This window comes from Poromitra crassiceps (genome assembly GCF_964638095.1).
Source record: "Poromitra crassiceps genome assembly, chromosome: 1".
Taxonomy (NCBI): Eukaryota; Metazoa; Chordata; class Actinopteri; order Beryciformes; family Melamphaidae; genus Poromitra; species Poromitra crassiceps.
In genome coordinates, this window is record NC_139623.1 from 55,764,266 (window position 1) to 55,770,893 (window position 6,628).

A 6,628-nucleotide genomic window follows, 5' to 3' on the forward strand; every position below is an offset into this window, starting at 1 on the left:
ATTTGTAGGTTATAGGGCTCGGTCCGGATAGGACGGCGTCTCGGTCCGGATGCGGACCGGAGTCCGGACTTTGAGGATCGCCGCCCTAAACTGACAAACTGCTGCGCAGCCTCGCCCGCCCTGCAGCTCGGCTGCTGCGTGGCCTCGCCTGTTCTATTGGCATGGCAGTGCACAATTACTTCGCATCACTGATGTCATCACAATTACAAGTGACCATCACTGATCACATCATGGAGTGCTTGAGTGACGTCACTCAGCGCGCAATTGCTCAACTTCAGCCTCGCCCGCAGCTCGGCTGCTGCGTGGCCTCACCTGCTCTATTGGCATGCGCAGAGCATAATTGCCCAACTGATGACATTGAGTGCTCGAGTGACATGATATATGAAAGGGAGCAAGTGGGCAATGTTTGTCTGTATATCTATATCTATGACATCATCAGTGATGTCATCAGTGACATCATTATTGACCAAATTGAGCAATATGCGCATGCCAATAGGCAGCCGAGCTGCGGGCTGCTGCATATGCGAGCCCGCACAGGGGTCAAGCTGTATGGCGGCGAGGCCGCGCAGCCTATGAATCCTCCTTTATTTATATAAAAGGGAGTAAGTCGGCACTGTTTATTTATTTATTTATCATTATTGACCAAAATCAAAATACCGGATCAATAAGCAGTATCAAGAGTAGTAGTATCGTTATTTCCTTAACGATATATCCCTATATATTTTGTGTGTGTGTGTGTGTGTGTGTGTGTGTGTGTGTGTGTGTGTGTGTGTGTGTGTGTGAAGATCCTGACGGGTGGTCTGATCACACTACTGTTCCCCAGATACCCACAGAACAGCAGCCCGCCCCATTTATTTTTTTCTTCCCCCTTCTCAAGTCCCCTTCTAAAACCTCTCACTTCTCCAAATTCTTCACCTTGGAGACCACCGTCATATTTGCCTTCCTCTCCTCTTGCTTCTCCCCAAAAGTCCTCTCTATCTGCCTCCTCACCCCTCTCACGTCCCAGACCACCCACTGCAACAGATTACCCACTATCTCCATCTGAGTACCTCTTACCTCTCCTCTCCTGCCCTCTCCTCTCCCTTTCATCTCTCCCCCTCTCATTTCTCTCTCCCCCCTCTCCTCCCCTCCTCTCTCCTCTCCCCTCTCCTCTCTGCCATCTCTCCTCCCCTCCTCTCTCCTCTCCTCTCTCTCCTGCCTTTTCATCCCCTCTCTCTGCTCTCCTCACTCTCTCTCCTCTCCAGTCTCTCTCTCCTCGCTCATTCCTCCTCTCTGGTCTCTCTCTCCTCCTCTCCTCTCCTCACTCTCTCCTCCTCTCCTGTCCGGTCTCTTTCTCCTCCTCTCCTCTCCTGCCCTCTCCTCACTCTCTCCTCCTCTCCTGTCCGGTCTCTCTCTCTCTCCTCCTCTCCTCTCCTCACTCTCTCCACTCCTGTCTCCCTCTCCTGCCCTTTCACCCTCTCCTGTTCTCTCCTCTCCTGCTCTCCTCATCTCCTCTCTTCTATCCTCTCCCTCTGAGACCCCCCACACCCGTAGCAGATTGCCCACCGCCCCCTCCTCTCCTCTCCAATCCCCTGGTCACTCTTTAGGTTTCAAACTCCATTTGGCTGATCTCTAGGCCTCCCCTTGGCACATGGCTGTGGAGTGGTTTGGACAGTTGTACACAGCTTGTTGGAACGCCAGCTGCCACATGTCCTTCTTATTTATTCATCTCTACATTGATTAATGGAGAGAGGGGTCACAGGTCAACCTTTTATTGTGGAAGACGGGTGACCCCAAAACAAATAAATACTGTTGGGGATTTTTTAAAATACGTGGAGGGTCCTCATATTTGAGTCTTCTGTTTTGATCATGTTGTCAATTGTCAATAGTTAAAGGGCACGTAACAGTTGGACATCAGCCATTTGACAATATTTTAGATGAGGAAAAACACATTTTGAACATAATGGGCCCTATTGTCGTACAAGCGCTATTCGCTTATTGCGCTTGAGGGCCAGTTTGCGCGCCTTAACGCATGTCTTATGCCAAACCAGGCGTGTCCCCGCAAAATGCATGCCTTATGGCAGGGATACTCAACTTGCTTTGCCCGGGGGCCACTTTCATGAAATGATAGAAGATGGTAAATGGTAAATGGCCTGCATTTATATAGCGCTTTTATCCAAAGCGCTTTACAGTCAGTAGGTACATTCACCCATTCACACACCGATGGCGGCAGCTACCAGTGGTAGCTGCCGCCATCGCCTCTTAGCGCAAAAATCCCCCGTTGCCTCAGAGCACCCAGGACACATGCAAATCTCAACCCAACCCAACCCACAACTAGAGAGAGAATAGAATAGAATACAATACAATACAATAGAATAGAAATAGAATAGAATAGAATAAATAAATAGGCTAAAGACAAATAAATAAATAAATAAATCAACAATACACCACTCATGTTTTATCCCTGGGCAGACCAGTGGAAAGGAAATAAGTGAGACGAGGAGTGGATGAGGGAAAAGGAGAGGGCAGAAGAAATAGCCTACCTTGCATCTGTATTTGTGTGTGTGTGTGTGTGTGTGTGTGTGTGTGTGTGTGCGTGCGTGCGTGCGTGCGTGCGTGTGTGTGTGTGTGTGTGTGTGTGTGTGTGTGACTTTACTGCTGTGTTTTTCGGGCTTTCCGGCTCTCCGCTACTGCATAATTACGCACGGCAGCCGCTCTTTGATGTCTTTCAAATGGAAGTTTGTTCCATCAGCACCAATTTTCATTATAAGCTTTTTGTATTCGTTTCGATTGATTTGCATTTAAAGCAGGTACAGTAAACCACTGTGGGTAAGACTATTGCTAAAAGGAGAAGATACTGTAGTGATGCGCACTTCATCAGTGCGCGCTGCAGCCTGGGCTGTCATCCGCTCATACACGTCATGATGTGCCCTTAATATGCAATGTGTGCAGCTCTAAGCAGTATAGCCTATCGGAGGAATGTTTTTGTTTAGATGGCTGGAGGATTCAACTTGTCTTTTTGTTTTGTTTCGTTGTGTTTTCTTCTGCTTGTAGATGTAAAAAATAAACACTTTCTAATGAAAAAAATAAAGCATTTGTTGTGGTAATGGTTTAATGGGGCACAGACAGTCAAATAGCGACATCGACATCCCTAGTCCACATCTGTTGCTGTGATTGACAGGTCGGTCAAAATTTGCACCGCAGTTTCGTGATGTATATTTACATTGCTCTTGGTGTGTAACAGCCTTTAGGCCTGTTCCAGGCAACGACCGTGAGGCTCTTTGCTTTCTGCTGTTGGACTCGCACATGAAGAGCACAAAACACATTGGGCTCTATCGTTGCAACAGCCTAAAAACAGCGCTTAGTGCCAGGCACAGCGCAGATTAGTGGGCGTGGACCAGCCCACTCGATATTTTGGTGTCGGCGCTACACGCGGCCTTAAGCATTATAACCACGCCTTTTAACACATTCACTGCCAACAGTTTATCCAATACAGTAGGTAGCTTCTGCCAATGGGGTTTTTTGAGGATTCTGGCTCATCTTTCAAGAGCCGAGGATTATTTTCTGCTAGGACTTTGTGAACACAAAATATCTCAAAAGAACTAATAGAATGTGTGCTTTCTCTGTCTAAAAGAGTTAGTTTTTATCATGTTCTGTTATGTAGGCATTAGCAGTTGAATACAGCATGGTTTCAGCGTCTGAGAAGGAACGCTGAGATAAATGCATTTTTGTGAAATTCGATAGAACAGGCAGAACAGTCACTTTAACCATTTATTTTTGGCATCAGTGAGACATCAGACATCTAAACAATAGTTCTGAACAGTAATTTCCTCCAATATAACAGCACCCCCACAGCACCCCGCAAACTCCTCCCTCCGTGGGTGTGTCTCTGGCGGCTCTGCAGCGTGTGTCACAGGCGAGTCTCTGCTGCCTGTCTGTGCTGCCTGGCGGCCGCTCGTCGGGCGAGTCTGGATCGGGCTCGCTCGTTTCTGGGGTTTCGGTTGTGAGCTGGGATGAAGCTGCGTGCGATTCTGGGCTTTCTGCTGCGTGTTTCAAAGTGTGTTGCACCCAGAGTCTATTTTTGGAATCCCCCACCGTTGTGCGCCAGCTCCCAGCGCGAAAGCGTTTTCGCCAAACCATTCTCATGAGAATGGTTTCCTCACGCTTTTTCCTGCTGTTTTTACTCGACTTTCTCTAATCTGGAGAGCACTGTCGGCACTTAATGGGTCGGTAAAATAGGTTATACACATTCAATAGCTCCCATATTTTTTATTTATATTATTTATTTATTTTTGACGAGTTAACTCGTCGATGGCAGTCAACGGTTGGTTTCTGTTTGACGAGTTAACTCGTCGACGGCAGTGAACGTGTTAAGCGTAAAATTATGCACAACCTGCTCATTGGAGAAGTGCAGTAAATGAATCACAAGCTTCCCTTTTAAGCTCCAATTCCACGGAGCGATCCAGTCCGGTCAGAAAAGCCGACCAAAGCGATCTGAGCTCCTCCCCTCCCTGTTTCATCCCCGTCTGTCTCCATATATAATATTCCATATTATTATGCTTCTCAAACCAATCTCACTGCAGTTTAAATACTGTAAGCATGTAAATACGCTACACTATAGCAAGATCAAAGTGAAAAGAATGTTCTAAATGCAGGCTAGAAAAATATAGCCTATCCCTATGTCATGATGAGATTAGATTGGTGAAAGTTTGTCCAGAATGATATAGTTTTCTCTCTGTACCTTTTCTTCTCCCCTGCTGCACAGGTAGGATGATGCACATAAATATAGCCTACATTATGTAAAGTCATTGCATAAATGTGTTTTTATTGTAAAAGTAAATGTGAAGTAAGCCAAGTCTTATTGGAGCGACATCACAGTAGAACTGTGTTACCGGCTGTCACTCATCTAAATCACGTTAAATCTGCGACGGGTATATATACCACCTGGATTACATATATGTTTCACATAGGGTTGTGTTTTGAGAGCAAATAGCAACTAACGTTAGCAACATTCGTTAGCCAAGCTTAAGCTAGCGGGGAAAACAACTTGAACAAGATGGCTGTCGTGGCTAGGAGGAAATTTTTCAGAGAGCAATTCGGACCCTCCCCCGAGTCCCGTCCACGCTCACGCCCCTTCCTGTTTTCCCGGCTCCAGATTTGAACAGATTTCCCACAATGCACCAGGAAAATCCATTCATCCAATCAAACAAAATCAAACAATATCAGGAAGTGAGCTTAATTTTGCTGTGTCAAAGTCAATGAGTATTATATTGTACTATCAATGGTATGTATATATATATATATATATATATACATATATATATGTGTATGTGTGTTTGTGTATTGTTTTTCTGCATATATAAAGCCAAAAAACACTGCATTCTGGCATGCAATGATGTAACGAAGTAACTCAGCGTTACTTGGATTAGTAACTGTAATATAATTAGTGTTTTTGAAATAGTAATCCCTTACATTAGTTAGTTGCTAAAAAGTAATCCGATTACAGTAGTGTTACTGTAACTGATTAGGGTAACTAAGTAATGTTACTGTAATCTGATTACAATAACTAAGTAACGCTTTACTGCCTAACACTGGTGGGAACATAGGGCTGTGGGAACATATAGGGCTGGGGGAACATAGGGCTGGGGGAACATAGGGCTGTGGGAACATAGGGCTGTGGGAATATAGGGCTGGGAGAACATAGGGCTGGGGGAATATAGGGATGGGGGAACATAGGGCTGGGGGAACATAGGGCTGTGGGAACATAGGGTTGTGGGAACATAGGGCTGTGGGAACATAGGGCTGGGGGGACATAGGGCTGTGGGAACATAGGGCTGGGGGAACATAGGGCTGTGGGAACATAAGGCTGTGGACATATAGGGCTGGGGGAACATAGGGCTGTGGGAACATAGGGCTGGGGGAACATAGGGCTGTGGGAACATAGGGCTGGGGGAACATAGGGCTGTGGGAATATAGGGCTGGGGGAACATAGGGCTGTGGGAACATAGGGCTGTGGGAACATAGGGCTGGGGGAACATAGGGCTGTGGGAATATAGGGCTGGGGGAACATAGGGCTGGGGGAACATAGGGCTGTGGGAACATAGGGCTGGGGGAACATAGGGCTGTGGGAACATAGGGCTGTGGGAATATAGGGCTGGGGGAACATAGGGCTGTGGGAACATAGACACGCTCCTGTGGTTTTCTGATAAGTTCTACTAAAATGAAAAGTTCCCATTCTTATGCACTTATAGTGTCTGCAAAACCATGTGTAGATTGAATGAAAGCAAATGATAAAAGGTCAGGTGTGTGTGTGTGTGTGTGCGCATGCGTGCGTGCGTGTGTGTTTGCGTGCGTACGTGCGTGCATGTGTGACTGCCCGTGTGCATGCATGCGTGCGTGTGCCACAGTACATGTGGTATTAAATCACATTAAGTTTTGCATGGTGCAGCATTGATAAGCTGTGACTGGGCCAAGTCCACGGACCCCACGTTGAGAACCACTGGACAATAGACACATATATATAGGGGCATGGTGGTGCTGTCACCTCACAGCAAGAAGGTCCAGGGTTCGATTCCCATCTCGAATGCTGTGGCGCTGAGGGCATGTGTGTCCCCCCCCCCCCTCATGTCCTTGGCCCAGGTGGGCTATC